This window comes from Coturnix japonica, chromosome 2, assembly GCF_054131305.1.
Source record: "Coturnix japonica strain WE chromosome 2, WE-NBRP24, whole genome shotgun sequence".
Taxonomy (NCBI): domain Eukaryota; kingdom Metazoa; phylum Chordata; class Aves; order Galliformes; family Phasianidae; genus Coturnix; species Coturnix japonica.
Window position 1 is genome coordinate 23,422,621 of NC_140664.1, and position 26,569 is coordinate 23,449,189.

Here is a 26,569-nt window from a genome sequence, read left to right on the forward strand (position 1 = left end):
GTGCAGTTTTGAACATTAAAAGCTACTGTGGTTATTATTGCAAATAAAATCCGCACTCTATATTTCATATATATATATTTCATTATATATACATTTAATTGACAACTGACACAAAAAACACATGAAACCATGTGAAAATCATTCTTTGCTTTAGGTTAGTGACTGCCAAATGCAGTATGAATGATTTGTACTTTTTTTTTCTTTTTTTTTTTTTTTCTGTATCTTCCCAGATGTGAAACACTCTCAGCCTTCTAAATTAGACCTTTTTTGACAAATCAATAACCATTCACATTTGGAAAACAGTAGTCCTCATCAAAAGATGCCAAGTTGTGGGAAAGATAATTAGAAAATTAGCAAATTAGCAATTAACCATCACAGAGGGGTTTTTTTTTTGCTCTTAAAGCAAAACGTACAAAACTATTCACATTTCCATAAATCAGTGAAAGCATATCCTAATGTGATCTGTTTTGTTGACTGCATTTAGAAAGGAAATTTTGGACAAGGATCAGCGATGATTTAATTTTTAATGTCAAATTCTAGATCTAGCCCTACATTTGCATCTAGTTGTCTCTATGTTTGCATCTTGAACCTCTAGATCCTTCACAGTCATAACAAATGGCACTGCATTGGAGTCTTTGCATATTAAACAGAGATCTTATTTATACCTTTAGCATGTTTTCTGTCACTTTATCTCAGTATGAAAATGTATGGAAAATGAATGAAAAATAAATATCATTTTTAGGGGAATAGACTTTGGTTTTCTTACCTTCCTACTTCATGCAGACATCATCAGTTAGATAGTAAACAGCAGTATTTTCTATCTTCAAGAACAACTAGTGTACAACAGTGAAAAGAAAATCAGACTGATCTAACCTCTTTATTCTCAAAATATATCCTCCAGTTTTATTTTGAATATAAAATATCATATTAATAAGTACACAATAACAATCTTCAAAAGAAACACTGATTGAAAGACAAATTTAATAAAGCTCCCCAGTGATTTATATCCCTTTTCTTGGACAATTTACAAATCAAAATTCCCGAAGAAACAGCATTAATGCAAAAAAGTTGCAGTACAATATATTTATATTCCATTCTCGATGTGACTTGTGTAATAAGCTTCTATACAATATTTTACTAATTTACAGTAGAAAACAAAATGACCTAAAATTCCGTTGCCCATACATTTAATTTATCCATGTTTGATAATTCTAGCATAACAAGTAATGTATGTATATTATATATATGTATATTATATATATATATAACTATTGCTACTTTAATTATTTTGTAATTTAAATTAAACTGCTTAGCTTTTTTTTTTTTTTTTTTTTTTTTTTGAGTGAACAGGCAGACCCCAGAATACAAAATTTATGATTTCATGTCAACCAGGGGACTTATAAAAAGCTCACAGGATTTTTTCACATCCCTGTGAGCCAACAAATGTTGTCATTTTCAGCTGTAATTGTTTAATGTGAAAAACAATATCTTTCAATTGACAGAGACTAATACAAGATGGTAAAATTATTTCCGCTCATCACCTCTGTAATACATGTGTAGGAGTGGGAATGGTTATGAGAAACATGTCTTAATTTTAAAATATCGGTTTTCAGTTCATGGAGGAACTGGATGTCCTTTGGAAAAAAAAAAGGAAAAAAAAAGTGTTTTGAGGCAGAACATCCAAATCCCAGCATCCCATCCCTCTACTCTGAACTATGGAAAGAAAGTAGAAAAGTCAGTTTGCGACAAAACACTCAAGTGCTGAACTTTTCTAATGAACAACAACAGCAAAAAATTGTGAGACATATAAAAAGCTCTTAACAAAGGCCTTCCAAAGTTTTTTCTATTTTAAATACTCAAAAGAGTCTACTCAAAAGTACTTCTCTAGTGGACTAAAGGGTAATCTCTAAAACTGAATTTCTCTCTTACTGTACTTTCCTGTCCTGTTCAGCAACGTACAGAAATTCCATTATCATGACTTTTCTTATTTCTGTGTTGACTTATTTAGATCAGTGGTGATATCTAAAACCACTACACTGGGCTGAACTAGCAAATGCAAAGTCATTTGTTTTATTATTAAGTCAAATGTTTCCTATTCAGTTTGTGATTATTATATGAGCAACTAGAGCTGCACCAGACTGAAGTCTGCCATTCCAGCCATAGTTTTTTTTCTACTCCTTTTCCCACTATAAATTACTGCATCGAGCAGAAACTGGGTCTGGCAAATAACCACCATGCTTTTACCACCATTTAAAGTCTTTTTTGAACAACAGATGGTCTTCAAACAGAGAGGTAACATCTGTTTAATTGGGGCACATTTGCTAAAAATTTTCAACTAACTGACCAAAACAATGAAGTATTTAATTTTTTTAGAAAGAAAACACTAACTTAACCTTTTTGCTGACACTTGTTATATGAACAATAATATAATTTCAAATTCAACAGCTTACTTTGGACATAAAAAGCAGCAAATTTATGCATATGAAGGGAAGGAATTAACTACATAATGGGGTGGGACAAGTGAAAAATAAAATTGTTTTGAGATCAAGATTCTGTTCTGTTGGGTACCTCAGGTTATCACAGAAAGGCTGGCTTCTTAAATAGAGTCATGTCACTCAAGATACTGACAGGCAAGGGAGTAAAAGCAGTTCCCAAATATGTTAAAGGAGTTACAGATCATTTGTGACTCAACATACGTAAGTACTCTGTTGCCTCAGCTGTAATAAATTAATTTATCTAAACAAAAACAATTCACAAGAAGCAGAATTATGTTCTCAAGATTGGGCATCACTGTGAAATAACGTTAAGAGGATATTTAAATTAATCCTGTTTCACTTTAATTTTATCCACTGTGTTTCTGATAGTTCCCATTTTGTTTCATAAGGTTTTCTACTGAGAATTAATTGAACATTTTAACAGCAGTGTGGTAGCATAATTGTAGCCACAACAGTCACTGTGTTGATGAATTTAGCTCCTAGTAAAGCAGTAGTACATGCAGAAGCAATGCCACATTTTTGGCTGGGTAAAAAGCAATCAATAGATACTAAAAACCATTCTTTGCTTTGTTGCACCATGTTCACACTTGTGTATCCACAAGAGCTATGACTATCCCAAGATCTTTTATGAGCAATAAAGTTGCATAATCTTTTCTCAAAGTGAATTTACATCACTGACAATAACAGAATCACACATAATAATATGAAATACTAGTTTAAATTTAGGCCAAATGGCAGAATCACACAGAGAATATAGATTCTTCCTGTTTTGGTAGTCTGTATTCAATACAAGTACTCCATTGTTGCAGGCAGGATTTATACAAAGAAACAACATGAGGGGAAAAATCTCTCCCATTATACAGAAACTCTTTTTCAGCAAAGAGTCCCTGATACTGGTTCCCTACATATTCATCAGTCCAGCTGCGTGTGTCTTCTTTACTTGCTTCCTCATCACCTTTGGCCTGCCTTCAGGAATAAAAGAACAAAAAACACTTCCTTTGTTTGGAGACCCGACTTCCCTCCAGCTTACAGATGTTGATGTTCCACCCGTCTAATTTGATGTTGTACCATGTAAGTACTGCAGTGTGAGTCACCTCAGTGAAGTCAGTACAAAACTCCCTGTCTTTGACAATTGTACCAAAAGCTGTTACAGCATGAATACCAAGAAAGCAGAATTATACTCTCAGTCCTGGATAGTGAATTATTAGTTTTCATTGGTAGAACTTCAACTTTACGTGTTGCAAATGATAGACTTTTCCTCAAATAGATAAATTTTATAACAATTTTAATTATTTTTACTACATATCCATTTAATCAAAAGTTCTTAATTTAAATATTCAACTGAAAACCCGAGTTGCCTCTGCAGAAGCAATTAGCAATTATATAAACAAAGGAAACACTGAATAATTGCACAAACTTTAACAGGCTGAGTGAATTTTCAAAAAGTGCAGCTACCTGTCCTCTGCCTATGCAGGGCAGCTGCCAAAAACACTGTGTTTACGCTGCATGCATTGTGAAATTCAAAAATCCACACGCATTTGATGTACTGTCAGCTATAGCTAAAGTGAGTTAAAGACTGGGAAGATTGCTCAAGAAACTCTTTTGTCAGCTGCACTCTTGTGGCTTTTTGAATGCCACAGGTATGCACTTGCTAATCTTGAATCATCTTTTAACCCCAGAACGAAACCTCTACAGAGGCGTCTCTTCAGGATTTGCAGGAAGGAGCAACACCTATGATTTGATAATGTTTAGGCTCTGAAAAAGAAGTGGTATGCTTTAAACTAAGGCTGTGGTAACAGTGACATGAGGACAACAGCACTGATTCAAAGTGTGTCCTCCTTCCTCCTTCCTGGAAGTTTGTTTTCTTTCTTATTCCACAGCACAGCATACATTTTTTTGTGGGACAATTTCATGGACTAGACTGACTGGAAAACAGAGCTGGGTTAAAAATAACTCTAGAGATACACAGAGGTGGGAACAACCATATGTGTGCACATCCTGACTATTCTTCGTTGGCTTCCTTACATAGAGTGCTCTAAGCTATACTCTAGGCAGCAAAATGTACCAGTGGAAAACCTTATTTGCTCTTGAGCTTAGAGCCATGACTTACAGCTGGTAACAGTCTAAACAATTTAAACTAAAGCAAGGTTTCTGACACTTCAATTAACTGTCATTATCATCTCTAGTAAATGACACAAAAACTAGTGAACTGTTAAAGATGTGCTGTCAGTCTTACCATCACAATAGACAATGCAAAATCTGTGCCAATGCCACTGAGTGAACCAAAAAGGGTGATTGTTTCCTTGTGCCAGGAAATGAGAACTCGGAGTACATTGAGGTCACAGCTACTTCTCCAAGAGAAGGAAACCAAGAGGTTAAAATATATATATCTGTTTTTGCAGCATAATTGGTTTTAATCAAAATAACAAACGCTTTGTGATCTATTCGTTTTTAAATAGCAACACTTAGCTCTATCCGAATATCTGTGTATGAATGTATTCTTTCACTGAGCGCTCTATTTTTAGTCACTATGTAGAATGCTGGAATTTCTTCTGTAAGCTACATCTAGTTTGTAATTTGGGGGAAAAACCAACCAACCAACCAAAAAACCAAACCAAAACAAAAACAAAAAAAAACAACCCAGGAAAAACTGATAAATATTACATGAAGAATCTACAAACACCTTTTCAGTGAAAGAAAATAGATGGAAATACTGAAAATTAGTAAATGATTGTTTTTGTAGTGTTAAAATAATGCTTTCAAATTTAACTGGAGTAATATAATTTAAACTAAATAAAAACTTCCTCTAGACTAAAAGTATATTTTCCATTTTTGAAAGCAGAAATTTACATGTGGGTTTAATTTTCTTGATGCAAAACTTTGATACCTATTTGTTTTCTTGGTTAGATAGCAACACAGTAGTTTTCCCATCTCTATTTTTTTTAGTGTAAATGGACTATCACGGAATTCTATTCCCCATTACCTCTAATAACTGATTCCTTTGCAAAAATCAGAATTACCTTTCCTAATTTTTTCATCACTTTTGAAACACTCTATTGTTTCTCTTCTACAATTCAGTCTGTTTTCCATTTGTCTCTTAACTTGCTTTCTTAACTTTGAAGACTTTTTTTTTCATCCTCATCAAGATATTTGGATCTTTGTCCACCTTTTCCTCTCCCTAGCCTCTATAAATATATTACATGTGCAGGTTTAATGGCAAATATAAACTCAAAAATCATTTGCTAAAAATCAACAAATCTACTTCCCTGCTTAAGGCCTATCTGTTCAGTTCAAACTAAATCAGTTTTACTCTGTCTTTACAACAATCCACTGATTTTTTGCCATCAAGTCCAAAATGAAAAAAAAATTAACTAAATCTTTTCTACTAAACACTTGTGTATTTAGCTGAGATCCGTGAACACTTCTTCTCTCACTCTGTCTTCCTCCAACATTCTTATCATTTTGGATTCAGGAATTGTCTCTCTGTATGTTGAAATCCAGGTTATTACTAAATACTGTAGATTGGTCTAGTCTCAATAAAAGTTCCAAGATTTTACTTTCTTAGCCATTACTCAGATGGAGCTCATTTATATTGCTGTTATCGTATGACTTGCTAACTATAATAAATCTATTTCCTGACCTCAATACATGCAACACCACCTATTCCTACACATTTGCAGAATATTCTAAATTCCTACCTGTTTCTGAAATTGCATTGCTTAAATCACATTGCATCAAATGGAAACAGTCTGCTTTTCAGAGCTAGCCACAACTTATGCACATTGCTCTGTTTATTGAGTTGCCAAATCACAGTACAATATAGGAAAGCATCACAGATGGAATCATTTTTATCCAAACATTAGACATGCTATTTTTTTATCTGATACTGTGAAAAGTTATTGTCAGGAGTATTTATGAAAATGACCTTCTCTCTTTCTTTAAAGTTAACATTATTTTTTTCTGCAACACCTACAAGAAACCTTATTAAAGTTAGTGAAAAACACTCACAGAATTAGAAACACTGACAGAAATCACTACCCATTGGCCAAAACTGTCTTATTTTTTTTTTTATGTTCATTCTCATCTCTCTGTGTTTATCTGATATTTGTGTTGGATTTAGTTTGGTTAAGCGACCAAATTTTGCTCTGGCTCTGTGAAGGACCTATTTAGCTCTAGAAAGAATTCCGGAAAATTCAAAGGAAATGTAAAGATAAAGTTTGTCTTGATCTACCTGATCAGTAGTCCCTTTGAAACAACGAGTTCTGAGAACTGGACCCATTCAATTCAATTTACAGGCGTACTTCAAGTATCTGGGAAATACCTCATACTCAGAGTGATTCAAAGGATCATCTTTTTTAGGAATGTAGTGCAGTTTTTTTTTAAGTGAACCTCCTCTGATAATGTTTACATGCCATAAGATATGAGATTGAGTATATTTGTTGGGACTAGTTTGTGAATTTATTGTAATTTCTTGTTCAGTCTTAATGTACAGCTGCAAGCATCCCTAACGAACATATATTAGTAGGCAAATGAATTGACAGAATAGTTCTTACTTTTTGCTTCACTTTGCATTATTTTTCTCAGAGAAATGCAAAAATATTGATTGCTACAGTCATTTTTAGAATATTATAGCACTTTGTATTCCTAGTTAATGTGTTAGTATGCAATGAGCCATGCAGAAATAAAGACTACTCTCATCATAACCTTGTTCAAGCTTAATTTCCTCCTGAACAGTTTGAAGAAAATCCCCAGCTGATGTAACTATTTCAATTGCACTAAAATCAGTCTATGTTATGTCATTTATAAACCCTTTGAATCTACAGATTCACTTACCTGTATGATAGTACAGTGTTACCTTAGCTGTTTGAAGAAACATTTGAGTTATTTGATCCAAACCTAAGGGAAAAGAAAAAATGAAAGGAGAAAATATAAGCATGTCCTAATACTTTCCAACACTGGTGTTCCTAAACACAAATTTTAGCTAGTCTGAATGTTGAAGTTTAGCTTTACTGAATTGCTCTTTCATAAGCAATATTTTCTGTTTGATTTGCACTTTTAAAGTAACTTCAAATATAACTAGGGATAAAAAGTGTCCACAGAACACATTTTATTGTAATGATGTCTTGATAAGTTTATGTCTCACAGTGCAGCCTAAAATGCTCTTCTTCACTTTGGAAAATAGCAGCTGTTTGCTGTTAGCCTATTATAGCTACAAATTATGATCCTACACTCAACATGCTGACACTAATTCTTTGCCACACCCTACTTAGTTCCCTCAGGGACCAGGGCAAAAAAATACTGGAATGTATGCAGTAACAACCTCATTTGCTGCACCAAATTTGAAGGAAGGGTGGTTTTCCTCTATACAGAGGATACATCTACCCCTACATTTATTAGAAATGCCATAAAACAGCATGTTTTTCAACTTTTTGAAATACTTCCTATAAAACCATTAATGTAAATCCTGACATACACACATATGCAGGCAACTACAAGGCAAAAGATGAAGTGACAAAGCTGAGAGAAAAGTATACCTTTAGTATAAACTTTCTACCATTTAAAAACTGTATGATTTAAAATGGAATTTTGCCCAAGATCTTTCCCTTGCAACACTTCACTCTAAATCAAATTTTCCATTGTAGCTGCATTAAGTAGATAGCAAACTGCAAAGTAAACATAGATCTGTCAGGATGCTCAGTTTCTGATCCCACAAACATGAACAGACACACAGAGCTTCATGAGAGTTTGTTATGCAGTGGAGGTTGATTAAATGACACTAATAAACTGATTTACTCCTGTGCATTTTTGCAAGATTGGATCCTTCATTTTTAAACTTTTATAGTGTCACAACGCAGTGCAGCCAAAAACAATGAAATTGGCTCATTCGTTCTGTAATTCAGGAGAGAATGGCTAAAAACAGAGAATGCTGCAGTGAAAGTGAAATGTAGGATATAGATCTCTTGAGCAAAACAATCATCTCTTTTTGGGCTTTTGGTTATACTGGCAGAGGTCTTCCTCCCGGCGACAGAGATTAGTCGCTTGTGGCAAAGAGATTTACAAATGGTTATATACAGGGTGTTCTGTGACTCTATTGCATAACTAATTTACCAGTATTTGAGCTTCTCAGCTATGTAAGTTATTGCTAATTATTATTTTAATCTAAGGACAAGAATGCACAGCCCAGTTTGCACAACCGACAGATGAACATGTGATGGAGTAGCAAAGACCGAGCAGGCTATGTAATATAAATAGCAAAATAATGACAGAACATTCTCAGTCTTCCTTTATGATGCTGACCCTGAGATTCATATGGCTGGATTACCATCTAGGAAACATATCATGAACTAGTTCATTTCTCAGAGGAAAAGACTTCAAACCTATATTCATCTCAAGGCAGATCAGGCCAAAGAGTTGAACCCCTTCTTCCTGTGCGTACCAGCTTTTCTCTGGAAACCACTGCCTCATCTGACATGCACCAGCCAAAGATCAAAAGATGTGACTGTCTCTTCTAAAGCTGTAATGCTGCTCTATCTATAAGAAGCACTGAGTACACAGGAGACTGGCAACGTTATGACAAATTCTGTACTTGAAGTAGCAGGCTAAATGCTGAGCTCTGGTTATCCTTACAGTCTTCCTTTTTGCACCTACTTTATCACTTTCATATCTGTGATCTGTCTGCAGTGATGTCCAACTGTACTTCTTCCTTTAGGTTTGATTTTTGACAAAATGTTTGTTTTTTCCTCAGTAACTAATGACTAAGTAGTAAAAGTAACAACCTTAGTAACGCTGACTGATTGTTGTTGTACAAGTGACATATGTAGGGGCTGTGGTTGCTGTGTTTCAGCGGTGGTGACAGTGACAGAGGCTCACCTCCACTGATGCAGATTTTTACAAGTGTAGCATGCAGGGTTTATTCATCATATTCAGCTGTTTAAAAAACAAAAACAAAAACAAAAAACAAAAAACAAAACAAACAAAACAAAAAAAAAAACCCACAGAAGTATTCTACCAGATCCTAATAACTAATACTACTTTGAATGAAACTGCAGAAATACAGAAGAATCTTGTATATAGTCTTAAGAAGTCAATAATCTCCAAAATTTTTAATTGTGCAAGACAAAGTTAATCAGGTAATTCAGGTAATCTGACAAAGTGAACCAGGATAGAAGGAAAAAATGAAACTTCAGAACTGAGAATTATTTAGTGAAGATGATACACACTGCTTTCCTTTATCCTTAAAATTAGGACAGAAATCATCTGAGTCCAGAAAAATATGTCATCACTGTGTCAGCAGCTTACAGAGTGAAAAAATTACAATCTGATCCAACAGAACATATTTTTCCAAATAAACCTCATATGCACTGCATCATCTTGCAAGAGAGAAAAGGAAATCTAGAAATAATAATCTATTACTGACAGGTAAAGGAGAAAAAAATCACTCACGTTTTTATAATGTCCTATATTATTTTGAATAGTTCTTAAAACATACCTTTTTAAATGTAACAAAGTTGTTGTATTTCAAGGATACTGCTCCTTTAGGACTTTGCAGGTCTTACATTCTTGTTTTGACATTTTATGCCTCTTCCTTGCTACTCTTACCTAACGGTCTTACTCAGTGACTGTCACACTGCCTTTCAGAATAGTATTTCTTAGTATTTTCTGTCTCTATATCAACACTTCACATGAAGGATAGACATGTACTGTGGTCAAAAAAGATTAATCCTGCAATATTGGGCCCTTCTTGTTTTTTTGGTTTTTTTTTTTCCTTTTATCCACTAAAGCATATTATTCCTTCTTAGAAAGCATTTACAAATATCCACTTTAAAAGGACCCACTTACAAGCAGTCACTCCAGCAATTCATAACTAATTCATAACTGCAGCCTAAAAAGCCATGGAGCTTTGTATTAATGAAAAAAAAAAAAAAAAAAGAAAGAAAGAAAGAAAAAAAAAAAATGTTGAAAAAGGAAAAGGTTGCTTGCCTTTTTCAGCACTCCTACACATGAAGATCCACAAAGTCTGGCAAACAAAAGCTGTTCCAAGTAACAGAACTGAAATGAAAGGGTCTCTGCAGAAGGATTATGAAACATTTCCTAAGATTAGTGTCTGGTGTTTACTCTGTGGGTACATTCTGCATGTGAAAGAGGAAAAGCATATGTATTCAGTGCTTTTCTCAGTGTTGTGATGATGACATTATATTATATTTGAAATATTCATATTCAACAAGACATCCTTATATACAAAGTCACAAGGTGAAGTATTTTCTCCTGAAATAAAAGAAAGAGTAGACATTTATTTAGACAATGTCTCGCTCGAATTTATAGGAGGGAGGCAAGATTCTTTTGATATATGTATATCTGTTGTGAGATTAAGAAACAATGGTTCAAATGCTGGTCCAACCAGTTTATTACAAGTCCTAGCCATTTAGGGAGATAGGGAAGGGAAGATGGGTGATAGGAAAGGTAGGAAATATAAGTAAGGAGTCTCTGTAGAGAGCAAAAGAGATAGTCACAACTGTGGGTCCAGTGAGGTACACAGTAGGTCTGTTGATTTCAGGAACTTGTCTGATCACTGTGGCAGATGGGAGAAAGCCAGGAAGCTCCACAGCAAGCAGGCCTGAGGTTCCAAAGAGGTTTTCCCCTCAGAGAATCCCAAAGGTGTCTTTGGGAGTTTCTCTCCAGAGTCCCTAGTCTAGTGAGGGCCTTTTATCCTCCATTTCTGTGGGTTTTTTTCTTCTTCTTTTACAGTTTAGTATGACATACCTGGCCCAGCAGACTAGCCAAAAGGAAGTGGTGCCTTCATTGCCTTGCACAAGCATTATTGCCTTTCGCAGTGGTCAGCTCCTTCAAGTCACATCCCTGAAAAAACCTGCTTGTCCCACTTCTGCTTATCTTTACAATCATAAGTAGAGATACGTGGCATGGTGACACCCACCATTCACCCCCCTAGATAATTAGCAGCTGTCAATCTTATCACCAGAAAGGTCTCAGGAAGCAAGCTGTGAGACAAAAATGAAAAACAGTTTTGTCTTTCACAGGCAGCCCTAAACTTTGTCAGGAATTTGCAAACACAGGGGTTAAAAGTGGCTAAGAACTTCACTTCTGGATTTCCCTTTTTTTGGAAGCACTCCATTGTATGCTAGACTTTACCCAAAGTGCATATTAATTTCAATACTCTTGCATAAAACCTGTTTGAAATCATGTATGTTTTTGATACAAAATCGTTTCTTTATTTATTACTGCTTTTTACATTCATCAACTTATGATTCCAGTTCTTTGAGGCATTATAGATATTTGAATGTACAAATGTGGCAAACATTCCAATTTCTTATCCAAAATAATTTGAAATTCTGTTCCTATAGATCACAGATACGGAGAAGACTCATTGACTGCAAGCATTACCAGTGCCAGTGTCCACCAGTAGGTGGACAACACGAAAGCACAGAGCAAAAAATTCAATGAAATGAGAAAAACAATAGAATTTACATATAAAGTTACACATTATCAAATTATCTTTAGCGAGCATGCTGATAACCTTGTCTGTAAATGCTTTTAGGCCACTTCCAATTAACTCTTGATAAGCATCTAGCAGACACGGTCCATTGCAGCTAATTTCTGTTATTGATCCTCCCTTCTGTATTTTCAATCTTCTGCAATGCATTAAATTGCTTTTATCTGCACAAGACTTCTTTCAGCTACTTTATTTACCTCAATTGCAATAGCATGCCTGTTATTGATGTAAAATGTACTTAAAGAAAGCACTGCAAATATACAGGATACTTCACAATGAACCTACCCCCATTCTCAATGATTTCACTAGAAGTCGCTGTTTTCTTTTCTTTGTTGCCTTCATAACACGTTGAACATTCAGATCAGCTTTCATTATATATATCCTGCTATTGGGTGCCTGGGGACTTTTTTTCTGTTTATAAGAAGAAACCACGGATTTTTCAATATCATGCTGGACACATATTTAGTTTAACAGAAAAAAATAATGCAGTTCTCAAGTCAGTGCCTCATTTCAGTATTTATTAGCTTTAAAGGTTACACAGGCAACAGCTGATTTAAGCAAGAAGAAAAAAGTTCCTTCCACTCATGAAGGATCCTTACTAGCCATGAGTGTGACTAGAGGAAGTTTTCCAGTAGTTTCTTTGATTGTCCTTTAATAATTTCTTTGAAATAATATGTTTCCATTCAAAATTGACCTTGAGTAACTGTGTCTATTTTTAAAGTGTAATTCCTATTTGTAGATTTTATTCTCACACTGTTTCATCAAACTCTTAACTGATTTCATTTTTGTTGGGAAAGCTCAGCCCTAGACCAGCCTAAAGACTGACTCTGATACTCTGATTCTTTGATATTTTATATAACTAGAAAATTCACATTATGCCTGGTTCTTATTTTGGATTTTACATTTTTTATTTTTTTTCTTCATAACAATTTACAAGATGGTTGTTTTCTTTACACTATCATAACTGCTCATGATTTACTCCTACCAGTTTTCTTCTGTGTTATTTCATGTACTGCAGAACCCCTTCAGATGCTCTAGTACTCTAATAAGCTTTAGTGTCCGAGGAAAGAAAAGAGAAGTGTGCTTGCTGGATCACCAAGAAGGTCCAGCTACACTTTCCAATACACTAGCATGTGCACACTCAGCTGCATCTCGCCACACACTGTCAGCCAAGGAGTTTGCCATGATTTTAGCATATGATGTGCATAAACGCACAAAAGGAGAAAAGATAATTCCATAAGGAAACTGTGTCTTTGAAGAAAGTACTTTGACCTGCTGATCAGATGCTGCAGAAGACATTTCAAGTAAAATGCAATGATATAGAATACAGGTAGAGTATCCTCAGAGTCCTTGATTATTGGCATTAGCATAAATAATCACTGTATAACTCATACCATGACAGTCTGACTCATTCCTATGGAAATGTGTAGGAATGCACAGCCCTAAGCAAATCTTGATGATTGCTGTATTACCTGCACATGCCTTTACATGTTTACCAAGCAGCTCCTGTGAATGACACCATCTACAAATCTTGTCTTACCCTGAGATTAAGCAGCTTATCTAGATGTCACAGTCCTTTACCTGACAGCAGAACTGATAAATAGATGTGTTTACCTCTAAAAAACCCTATAAATCTGTAAAAACAGTGACTCTCTATGGATGGGATCTGCAGTGTGCTATGAACTGCTTGGAGAGTCTGGTGAGATACTATAGCAGCTAGGGTACTCACAGTCAGCAAGAACACTGACAGACACAAGACTGCTGTTATCAGAACATCTGCTTAAGATTGTTATTCTCTTTATGGCTGTTGTGCTTTCTACTATCACTGTGTGTATCACTGTATGTAACACTGTAAATCTTCTCCTCTTTATATCTGATATTATTCTTTTCTACATAGACTTATTGTCACATACTAATTCTGACTTCGCTACTTTGCTTTACAGCACAAATAAGCGTTACTGAATAACAGTGAATAAAAATAATAATAAAAAACATAACGGGAAAAACTGCATATTCAGGCACTGCTGAATAAGCCTTTTGACTGTTCTCAGATATCTGCAGGATGAACTGGATTAATCATTAATCAGCCACTAAGAAGATGTCAAGCAGGAGCAGTATCAGAAAGATTATAACGAAGATAAGCTTCTATCTGTAAATAAATGGGAAATAGGAATGCACACAAACAAGTTGTAAATTACACATATTTCCTTTTTTAATTTATTTATTTTTTCCCTTCATCTTCAGAGAAGTTTGGGTCAGTTTCTGTCTTTATTCACATTTTTTTTTTACTCTTTTTTTCTAGTTTGTTTTTGATTACACAGTAATTGATTTCCATGCTAGCATATATATAGCAAATTTTACAAAAATAGCATACCAGAAGAATTTGTGATGCCTCTGCACTTAAACTAACATTTAACTTCTGTTAAAACTGCGGTATTTCAGTGTTTGGAAATTTGTGGTAACTAAAAATGTAGTTTTGCTTCATAAATCACTCTGCCTGTTTCAGGAATCATTATAAATTATCTCAAGTAAAATGGGCAGAGAATGAAGAGATTTGGATCACTGATCTACAAAACAATTTAGCTGAGTGTGGCTCCACTCATTTTTCTTGGATCAGTGATATTAAGCTGCTGTGGTTGCAGACAGTGGATGGCATGGAAAATGAGAATTAAATCCAAAGCCTTACCTAAGAAATCAAATCAGATGATTTAAAGTTCTGTTCTGTTTTGGGAGATTAGACATATGGTTAAGATATGAAGTAGCATCTGATCTGCAATACAGTTGCTGGCTGTGGCTCCAAAAAGATCATTGCAGATGTGATAACTTCAGCTATAGCAGTAGTTATCATTGGGAGATTTTCTAGTTTGTATTGCTTTCTACTTTTTCATAGCCACAGCATATGAATACAGTTACCACAGATCAGAAGACTTATGGACTAAGCTTACCCAGGGCAACAGGTTCACCCTTAAGTAAGTACCCTAAGAAGCATTTACATTAAAGGGGCAGATCTATTCTTGCACAGAGGAAAACCTTCCAATTACCACATTAGAAATAGGTGTTAGCACTTTGTTACTTCTCTAGACCAACAAGCAATCTTTCTCAGAGGGAATTAATGGGATTTTAATGCTTAATAAATGTGAATCCATTACCACCTTCTCAATTCCATTGTCTTCAAGTTGTGTGTTAAAACCTCTCTATGTGAGAATTTACTCCATAAAAACCATTCCCAAACTGATTTTTCAGATTAATTCCATGTGTTAAACTCTTGGTTTCTAGAATAATATGTGTGCCCCGGTGGTGCAGTGGTAGGAATGCTGCGTTGCAACACTGGAGGGCCCGGGTTCGAATCCCCTCTGTGGCGCAAGTGGTAGAAGTGCTGCTCTGCTACACAGAGGCTCGAATCCCGGGGGTTGGACTTGATGATCTCTAAGGTCCCTTCCAAACCACATGAGACTATTATCTATTATTACTATCTATTATAATAGAGATAATTGGAAAGATACATTGTATAGAGTCAGAGAAATGGTGGATTGAGTTAATCAAGAGAAGTTAAGCCAGTTTAAGTTCACATCCTAACTAATACTAAGCTAGTTTTCATTCATAGGAACGACAAACCATATGTCATGGGTTGAATGCAATGGATTTATAGTGAAATTGGGTGAAAAACAGGTTTCCTTTCACGTAAAAATGGTCAAAATTCACAGAACATTTCTGGCATTTAATTTATTATAAACATTTTTTTTATTATACGATCAAGAGTTGGGTCAATTTGAACTCTTTATTCAATAAATTCAAAGAATAAATAATAATAATAAATTCAAATTTATATGGTTTGTTTTATATAATTTATTTATATAATTTGTATAACATATATATTTCATTTATAATCTTTATATGTGATAATATTTTCTGTATTGCAACTATTTCTTTTCCCAAGAAATAATAAATAACTGATTATCAAACTAGGAAACGCTAAAATATAACAGTGGTAATGTGCTAAACAACCATGTCCTGCAAAAGAAATTAGTTTTCAGTTCTTTTTACAAAACAAAACAAAACAAAAGCTGTCAAAGGGTATTTGATGTACAGAAGAATTTCACTGTCAGTGAAGAGAAAAACCTGATGGCATTGTTATTGTTATCTTATACACATAAAATTCAGTGTTTTGGGTTAGAAGATTTTATATACCTAACAAAATTAAATATATTAAGTGCAATACAAAAAGCTTTATTCTGGATTAGACCATTTATTCCAGTTTTGTTTGCCTGGATATTTTTGTAGTTTGTCAAGTAGTGAACATGATACTACATACAAGAAACCAAACTTGTCCTTCCAAAATACTTGTTACATTTTCCATCACTGGTTAATTCATATCCTTGTACAACCTCTTCAAGTAGAGCTGTGTTTTGTACTTGGTGTTGCTCACTGAAGTGGCTGTTTAGATTATTACTATCCTGCAAAAATATTGTTTTATCAAAATGCACACTTTCTGGCTACAGAAAATTTATCTGGGCAATAAGAATAGACTACAAAAAATGTGGGGGCAATGCCGAACAAGCAAATTAAAACTACACTGAATCAAACAGTGATTCAGAAGTTTCTAGTATGTTTTCTATTGATGGCAATGGTTTTGGAATACTTCACTTCAAGCCTAGTAAGAGCAATTCAGTGATGCACATAGAATTATTCAGAACAAGAGCAAAAAATCAATGTGAAATTACCATTTAATCATGGCTTAATTTGGCTTCAGCTTCAAAATAGATAATTAGAATGTCGTCAGTGAAAAAACATGTGATTCTTTTCTGGCTGCTAATTTCTGTAGTTATTTCCTTTGTTTGAAGTATAGCAAAACCCTGCTGACTTGGAAGAGTGGTGTTCTAATGGTTTTACTGAATTAGAAGTGTATGTACAAATCACTAGAGGATTAGGTCCTAAATCTCTGATATTGACAGAACAAGGGAATTACAGAACAACATCAGTAAAAGTCATTGGATAACTCTAAGGAGGTTCCCGACAAATAAGGTGTAACGAGTGTGCTGAAAATAGAAATTTCTGGTAATTGTTTAGTAAATATAACTTCATGCTTTCTGAAATGAATGAAAAGTCTAGAAGACTACAGAGGCTAAGAAGCTGAACTATCTTAGAAGAGCACAGTACTGATTTTCTCTTTATTAAAAAAATTTAAATCATCTATATAATTGTCAATTTTACATTTAATGCAGTTCTACATTGAATATAATTTTGGAATATGTTTTCAGGTATTATATTTATGTCCAGTTTCATGTACACATATAGGTCAAATTCTGGATTTTTTGCATGGAGAAAACTAAGAAAAATCTACTAAAGGCAACTGTTACATCCTTTAAAACTACCTTTAAAACTTCCTTTGAAAATGCATTGTCTCCTAGCTGTCTGCTCCTCAAAACTCTAAAGAAACTGTGAGATTTGCTGTTGTAAAAGGTTAGCCAGGAATCTAATCAGGAAAGATGCAAACATAACTTCATTTCCTATGCAAGGCCTACAGGCATACAATTTTCAATTGGAAGTAAAGCTCCTCTATTTGTCATTGGATAAGGCAACTATATTAAATCAAAATTTGTATTCCCAAAGAAGTCAAGATGTCTCATAAATTTAAGAAAGGAATGTTTCTTTATTTTTTTTGTTCAAATGTCTGCTCTTATTTTAAGAACCTCATTTGACAATGGCATTCAAATGGATTGGAATGTAGAAAAAATACATTTCATATAGGTATGTAGAGTATCTGCACAGCTAGGAAAGAATAGAACCACATAATGTTACAATAACATGAAATTGTCATTATTATCTAGTTTAATAATTCTAGTATCTGTGATGGCAGTAGAACAAAAAAAAGTTCAGAGCTTCTGTGTAGCAAAGCAATTATGGATATTAGAGGATAACTTTTCAGGATTCATATTGTCAAGGAACATGGCTTTTTTCTTTATAATACAAATCACATCATTTTCAAAGACTAAATCTCATGCTGAATTTTATGTAGGTTTTCCTGGCCACAGAATTTCACACCCGTCTCTGACATGGGGCTTCAGATTTTGCAGCTTCTAGACTGGAGTAATTTCAATCAACAAATTTTCCACCAACACAGCCTAACTCATCGACCTTTATGTAGGTGCAGGAATAACAGCCTTACATAACACTTTGCTGGTGGTACACAACAGTTGTGATATAATTTTAAGTGTTGCATAAACCAATATGCAGTAGCATCAAAGCATCAACTCTTCAAATAGATGGACAGTAAAATAGTGAAAGAAAGAAAAAAAAAAAAAAACAACTCAATTTTTAATGCATTAATTTTCAAATAATTAAAGCCATTTTAGAGTATAAAATACTGATTAATGGTTTTGTGAAAGAGTAATTTGCTTCTTACAAGGTTGTACAGTAAAAAAATCAGTTTCCAATAAAGCAGTAAAAATAAAGCCAGTTATTATCAAGGAGTGTGAGAACAAAAACAACAGTTTGGGGGTATGCATGTGCTTAATACTGTGTAAAACACAAATAAATAACGTTCAATTTTATCCAGTGCATGCAATCAAAGCCTCCTGAATATCCTGAGAAGAGAGACTGAAAACAGTTGCTTGTTTTTTTGTTTTTTTTTTCTGTGTCAGAAAAATATTATCTTATTATTTAGTAGAGAAAAATAGATTACATTATGCTTAATAAACACTCATTCTGCTTATTGTAAAGGGATTAACGATTTCATATGCGGGTCTAACTATTCACCACAATAATCCAATACAATGGTTCATTAGTCACTGAGAGGTAAATACAGATTATTTTTGACAAGTTGGTAATTGTATGCATTATAGGAAAACACCAAGTTGTTAATTACATTTTTCACAACTAGGAAAAGATGAGACATCTTTTAAAAGAACATATCAGTATTACAACTTAAAGATTTCTTTATAACCTCGTATTATTATCTTAATTTGTTTCTTTTTAATCTTATCTACAACAAGTAGTAACTATACATCATAATAAAAGTGCAAAGTCTGGGAATATTCTCACTGCGTAAATTAACGTGGTGTAAATATATACATATTTTTATGTTACAAGGGCTACTGATAATAAACAGGCAACTAAAACTTGTAAAATATCTATTACTCAGCATACTATGATGTGCACAAAGGAGCAGACAGTTTGCTAGCCTTATTTTCAATGTACCTTGGAATCAGAAATCAGCTTAATCAGTTATATTATATCCAAAAATAAAATTTAATTTTGTCCTTGTGTCAGTGAGTCAAGTCTGTAGAAGATTGCCACAACTGAAATATATCACTCTAAAGAGCAAACAGTGAGTAATACGAATTATAAATACACAGGTACCTAAAATTCCTGATAAATGTGACTGTCACTGAGAATTCTGAACTACAATTTATCAGTTTTCCCAGCTTTTTAATTCAAGCATATCATTCAGTTCAACGTGTTAGGCATTTCTATGAAAACCAAGAAGGTGAACAGAGAAACAGGAATCAGAATATTTGTGACTGTTTAAGAAGCAATGTTTTTCCATTTCAGCAGGTAAGCCATCCGAAATAAAAACATCCTCCCTCTACTCTCAATTGTGGGAAGTGAACTACACGTATTAGTAAATATTTTGCCAAACTGAAACAAACCTTCAGTTCACTGCCACTTCCCACTTCCCCACATGATCAAACAAAGTGAAGGAGTCCACACTTTTAGATATACAACAGCTTATTTCATGTCTGGATTTCTGAGAAATTTAGAGAAAAAATAAAAGTGTATTCAGAAAGCTGGCAGAAAAGAATGAAAAGTTAATTTTCTTTTCTTTTTTTCTTTCTTTTCTTTTCTTTTCTTTTCTTTTCTTTTCTTTTCTTTTCTTTTCTTTTCTTTTCTTTTCTTTTCTTTTCTTTTCTTTTCTTTTCTTTTCTTTTCTTTTCTTTTCTTTTCTTTTCTTTTCTTTTCTTTTCTTTTCTTTTTTTCTTTTCTTTTCTTTTCTTTTCCTTTTTTTAAACTATTGCTTAATAGTAAGAGTAAAAAAATTCAATTTTGTATCTTCCTCAGAGTCTTCAAACTTCAGCTCTCATTTCCCAAGGGGTCCAATAGGTTAAAATGAGTTGGGAAAACCAGGAAAGGAAGTATGCTTAATCTCCCTTCCTAGTCTGTTCTACCTTGTGTAAATTATTCAATATTCACCATGATATTGAATGTAGGTTGGGTACATCATCTTTCCAAAGAGCATCAGATGTGACTCATTCTCACTTCCTTATTCCATATTCCAGTGACTATTAAAGTACTTTATCTGGAATGCCGAATGTTCAGAAAGGGGGAAACAGAAAAATGACTGATGTAAGAAACAGCTGAGAAAACTGCTGAAGTGGTTATACTGATAGAAGAATAATCATAGCATATGTCAATCACAGGTTCTTTATAATTTCCTATCTTACATAAATCCATTCTTTAACTGAAGATAATGATTTTGTACATTACAGATTAAAATCATTTTGACAAAACATTTATTTAAAGAAGCAATACAGGGTCTATGGTTAGTGGAATTGGGATAAAATCCAAAGTAAGTTATCCAAGAAACACTGAATCAGGTTAGTATGATTTCTTTAGCCTAAATCATAAGATGTTTGGGGAAATAACAACATAGTTATTGTATTAGCCATATGACAAAACATCTGATGTACCCAAGAGAATTAACAAGTGGGGGAATATGATATCTGCTGCACAAACTGTGTGGTGGATAGGGAACTGACTGAAAAATAGCTGACAATTGACACGTGTGGGAAGGGAGTAATCAATCTGCGATCAATTACTAATGAAACTAGTTAAGAACTAATCATGATTTGGTTTAATGTTTTCATTACATTACATTTCAGGTAGGCACAGAATGTAAAGACTGCCTGAAAAATTAGTACCGCATCAGATCAATAGTATGATAAACACAGAACTGAAGGAGCATTAAAACAGGCTGAAAAACTTGAGGAAACCACTCAAAAGTATGAGCTCAACAGCTGGAAGAGCAATAGAGTGATGTGGCTGGATTAATTGTTGCCAATACTATGACACGTCCATCAAATAGCAAATGTAATTCTGAGAAGTATGAGATGAAGTCCCCAGAGTACTGCAACTCATATGAAATAAGAAAAAAAGATTGTGTCTTGTTTAATTTATGAAAATGAATGATGTGATGAGTTTGCTCTACATAAATAAAGGAGAACGCTAGAGGAAAAAAAGAAAAGAAAAAAGAAAAAAAAAAAAGCTATTAAGCTATTTAAATTAAACAACAATGTTGACAAAATAAAATAAAATAAATCTGTATGAACCATAAATACATTTAGGTTGGAAATAAGAACTTGTAATCATCAGAGCCAGAAGATTCTGTAGCAGCTTTCCAATTGGGACAGCATGGGCAATAAACCTAAATAGTTTTAAAATGAAACATGTTTCAGAAATAAAAATGTTGTATATAAACATCTGTTTCAACTAAAGCTTGCCAAAACACTGATAAGTATCCAATAAAACCTTGCCTAGTATACTTGCCAGGTTGCCCAGTGGATTTCAGGAGAACAGAGATTTCTGGGGTCTGTGACTCTGAGGTGACTCCTTCATCACAACTGCTTTGGAATTGGAGACCAGAAGCTTTAAAAGCTGCAGTTTGTGAGGATTTTTTTCTTTTCAAAATTCACAAGCCAGCCTGGTAGTTGAGAAAGGTCAATTGCTGTTCAATTTCAGCCAAAGCCCTTACAGAACTGGACAGGCTCCTTAGGGATGTCAGAAACAAAGTTCCTATAGAATCAGCTCCAAATAATTTGACAGTCTACAGCTCCTCTATAGGAAACTAACAGAATTTAGTTGCACTGGAATTAGGACATAAGACACCAATCAGATAGAGATTTGTTATTATCTGAGAAAAATTTTCCAGATAAATAAACAAGGTATCTTTGTGACTCCTAAAGCCAACACACATCAGCATAAACAGTAGCTGCCATATTATTTAGGCATGGCCCTAAGATGTGTTAGTACAAAGTTGCCATGGGAAAAGTTTTGAAATGAAAGAAGGGATTGCCACTAAACAGATCCAGTTAAAGAATAGTGTGCCTAATTCTTTGAAGTGATAGAAACACTATTTGCAAAGGCAGGAATTGGACCATATTTCTAATATATTTCTCATCACTACGTGATGTGTACATCCTCATGAAAACAACATCCAAATTACCCTTACTACCACAAGCTACTAAATTATATCCTGGTTACTAAACTGTATCTTGCATTTCCTCATTCAGATGCCTCCTGAACACTGCCAGGAACAGCAACTCCACTACCTCCCTGGGTGGGACTTTCCAGTGCCTGACCACTCGCTGAGAGAAAAAGTTTTTCCTTATGTCCAATCTAAATCTCCCTAGTGTGAATTGCAGCCATTTTCTTGAGTCTTGTTTGTTTCCTGGGAGAAGAGGCCAAAGTCCTCCTCATGACAACCTCCCCTCAGGAAGCTGTGGAGTGCAATGAGGTCTCCCCTGAGCTTCCTCTTCTCCAGACTAAACAATCCCAGCTCCCTCAGATGCTCCTCATATCATTTATGCTCTAGACCTCTCACAAGTATCATTGCCCTTCTCTGGACATGTTCCAGGGCCTCAGTGTCTTTCTTATAGTGAGGGGACCAAAACTGAACACAGTACTCGAGATTCGTCCTTGCCAGTACTGAGTACAGTGGGATGATTACACCCCCAGTTACCTTTTCCTCTTCACATTCATCCAGCCACTCAGCCCCAATCCTATAGAGATGCATGGGGTTATTTTGGCCAAAGTGCAGGCCTTGTTGAACCTCATCCCATTCACCTCAGCCCAGTGATCCAGCTTATCTAGATATCTCTGAAGAGCCGTCCTACCCTCAGGCAGATCAAAACTACCTCCCAACTTGGTCTGCAAACTTACTGAAGGTACACTCAATCCCCCCATCTAGGAAATCAATAAAGATATTAAACAAGATGAGCCCCAGTACCGAACCCTGGGGGACACCACTTGTAACGGGTCACCAGCTGGACTTTTGTCTATTAACTACAACCTGCTGTGCACAGCCCTCTAGCCAGCTCCTTACACAAAGAAGGGCATACTTGTCCAGGCCATGGACAGCCAGTTTCCCCAAGAAACTGTGAAGGACTCTGCCAAAGGCCTTGCTGAAGTCTAGGAAAACTACATCAACAGCCTTTCCCTCATCTATCAGTTGTCAAGAGAGATAAAGTTGATCAAGGACAACCTGCCTTTCATGAACCTATGCTGGCTGGGCCTCATCCATGGATGCCATGTGATCTTATCCAAGATGATTTGCTCCATAACTTTCCCTGGTACTAAGGTCAGACTGATAGGCCTGAAGTTCTCTGGATCCTCCTTACAACCCTCCTTGTAGATGGGATTCACATCAGCCAGCCTTCGATCACCTGGGACCTGTCCAGATAACTAGGAGTCCTGGTAGGTGGCAAAGGGTGGCTTGGCAATCACCTCTGCCAGCCCCCTCAGCACCCAAGTGTGGAGCCTGTATGATCCCATGGACTTCTAACAGTTCAGATGGAGGAAGAGCTCTCTAACTGTCTCCATCTGAATCACTGGGAGTGTATTCTGAGTAGCATCCCAGACTTCCAGATCAGGAAGTAAAGTGCCCTGAGGATAAATGATCTGCCTATTAAAGGCAAATGTAAAGAAGGCATCAAGATCTTTTTTCACACTGAGGACATTATGACTTTCCAATAGCATGTATTTACTCACTTTTATTCATTAGCTTAGCAAAAAATGTGACCAAGTGTAAATGACTAATTAAATCTGGGAAAAATTCTTGCATGATTCATATACAAGCAACCATCATACTCTTTTATTCTAGACTGGATAGATTGGTTTCCAGCTTCAGTACCTTAGATAAACCTGTTTTAACTCTCATTATAAATGAGCGGGAGTGCTCATGTGGTGTGTTGAAACATTTCATCTGTGTCAAAACAATCACAGGCAATTTTTCGTCATTAGAGTGAAAGAAAAAAATGAAAACATTTTCTGGAAAAGTATAGATATGACAAAAATTGAGTATATTTCCTTCTGCTATTATATTGTTTCCAAGCTTCTGAAACTGTAGCTAATAACTAAGAACAAAACAAAATGCAAACAAACAAAAAAGAACCAATCAACAAAACAACAACAACAACAAAATACAACCAAATACTGAAGTTCTGAAAAGGTTTGACTATTATTTATCTTTTATCTGAAAAACCAGAGTCCTAACACATTTGTTCAGAAAAACAACAGCAAAACAGCAATAATCATCCACTGCAAATGCCACTTGAAAAGAAGACCACAAGCATACTTTGCTATAAAATGTTATTTTAAACTAAAATTAGAGAGTGATTAAATTAAAATTAAAAATCAGGTGAAAAATAAGATGCATCATAGCAAACTTTTATTACTATGCTGTATACTGTGTCTCTAACAAAGTCTAAAACAGAGCCTTGTTCAAAAGCAAGATTTGATCTTAACACCTAAATTCTAAATGAGGCTGTGTATGTTTGCATGCTCCTTGTAGCATACAAACTATCACACATTAAAAAAATATATATATATATACAGTTTACCAATAGGGAACAGGATAAAGAAGGGGAGTGATAAGGCAGTGTAAAATCAGAAGTCACAATCAACAAATCTATCAAGAAATACATCTGGGGGAAAAAAAAACTCTTGCACAGAGAGGTTGTTCTGTATTTTAGTGGGTGATGGGGTTGGCCTTGGCCAGCAGCCAGGCACTCACCCAGCACCCTTCTCACTGTCCCTTCTCAACAGGACCAGGGAAGAAATAAGTCAGAAAATTTCACAGATGATAGAACAGGGATAGAGCACTTATAAGTAATCAACATGGACAAAACAGTTGCAACTTCACTGCTGATTCCTCTCCCTCCTCTACATCTCATCCTGAGAAGCACAGCTAATAGGGGCTGTGGCTATTCTATAACAGCTCCTCTGTCACTGCTTCCTCATCACATTTTGACTAGTCCACCACAGGGCTCTCTTCATGTGCTACAGTCCCCCAGGATGAACTTGCTCCAGTTCACTTGCTACAGTTACACTCTTTCAGGGCATACCAAACTAATGCAAGGGGAATATCACCCTCCAGTGCCTGGAGCATCTCCCTTCTTGGCGTTACCAAGACTACTTTTCCTACTTTTTTTTTTTTTTTTTCCTACTTTTTCCCTCACTCATCACTGCCTGTGCAGCTTTTTCTGATCTTTCTTAACTGCATTTTACCAGAGGCACCATCAGCCTGGCTGTTAAGCTCAGCTGTGCCTTGCTGTGGGGCTCCATTTGGAACTGGCTGCATCCTGCACAGTGCAGCTCTTTCATCTCCTCACAGAGCAGTTCTTCAGTTCCCCATTGCCATCACCTGGGCACCAACACCTGATTTGCAGTCTATCAGTGAAATGCTGAGGTGTCCATCTAGAAAAATACCACTGTAAATAATCATAAAAAACAAATAAATTGTAAGAATCATAGAATCATCAAAGTTGATAAAGGCTTCTAGGCTCATCAAGTCCCATTGTCAATCCATCACCACCATGCCCACTAAATCAGTGTCACATCCACACGTTTCTTGAACAGCTTCAGGGACAATAACTCCACCACTTCCTTGGGCAGTCTGTTCCAATGCTACATGGACAGCAAATGAAAGAACATACCGATCTCCACACCACTGGTTGCCCTTCTGCCAGCTGTCAAAAAGCCCAGGCCATGGGCAGAGATCTCTGCGTGCAGCGACAGAGTTAGATATGTCACCGCAAAGAGACTTTGGATAAGAAAACATTTTTATGTTATTTTGTTATAAAACACAAAACTAGGTCTAATAATTATTTCTTTTCCAGGATGCATGCAGTCTATGACAGAATCTTTATAAAAAATTGATAACCCAGAAGGACTTGAAATTTGAAAACTGATCAGGTCTAAAATCTTGAACCCATTTCTTGGGTAAATCTGACAGATGGCATAAAAACTTGACTTTAAAATCTGTTTAGAAAAAGCACTTTCATGTGTGAAAAGTTAATTTTTATATAAAGTACAATATATACTTGTCTTGCATTAGTTAAACTAATAAGTATGAAAATACAACTGCATGACAAAAAGAGATATCAATGCAATGGTTAAGAAAATTATATAAAATTGCACTGGCAATCTTCTTTTACAATGAATGAACTACAAATTTTGGTTAGATTATTTATCATCTTCTCATAAAGAAGCTTCATCATTTTTGCCCAGTGATGAGAATACAATGTCAGGGGTATGAATAACTTCATGAATCGTGAAATAAATTAAGGTTGTTTTTGGCACTGAATAGAAACAATATTATAAAATGCTAATCTTATATATTTTCTGTTACTGCAATTAACTATGTGCCAAGGGCTGATACACATAATTTATACTTTATTAACATCATGAGTAGATAAAAACTTCAATGATGTGAGGAATATCAGGGGACTTTACAAATTATCCCACATCACATGAGATGAATCATGTGCAATGTCAACCAGTAATGAGGGTC

At 35.1% G+C, this 26,569-nt stretch overlaps 1 long non-coding RNA gene across 1 annotated transcript in view; it reads right to left on the reverse strand.

The window, feature by feature from the left end:
• Positions 1–765: 765 nt before the first annotated feature.
• The window catches only part of LOC107310296 (uncharacterized), a 79,131-nt gene continuing 53,327 nt past the window's right edge, over positions 766–26,569 (reverse strand). The window contains exons 3-4 of the long non-coding RNA XR_014942496.1: positions 7,329–7,391; positions 766–833 (exon numbers count right to left, since the gene is read on the reverse strand). This is a non-coding gene — a long non-coding RNA (uncharacterized LOC107310296). The remainder of the gene's footprint in view (positions 834–7,328; positions 7,392–26,569) is intronic.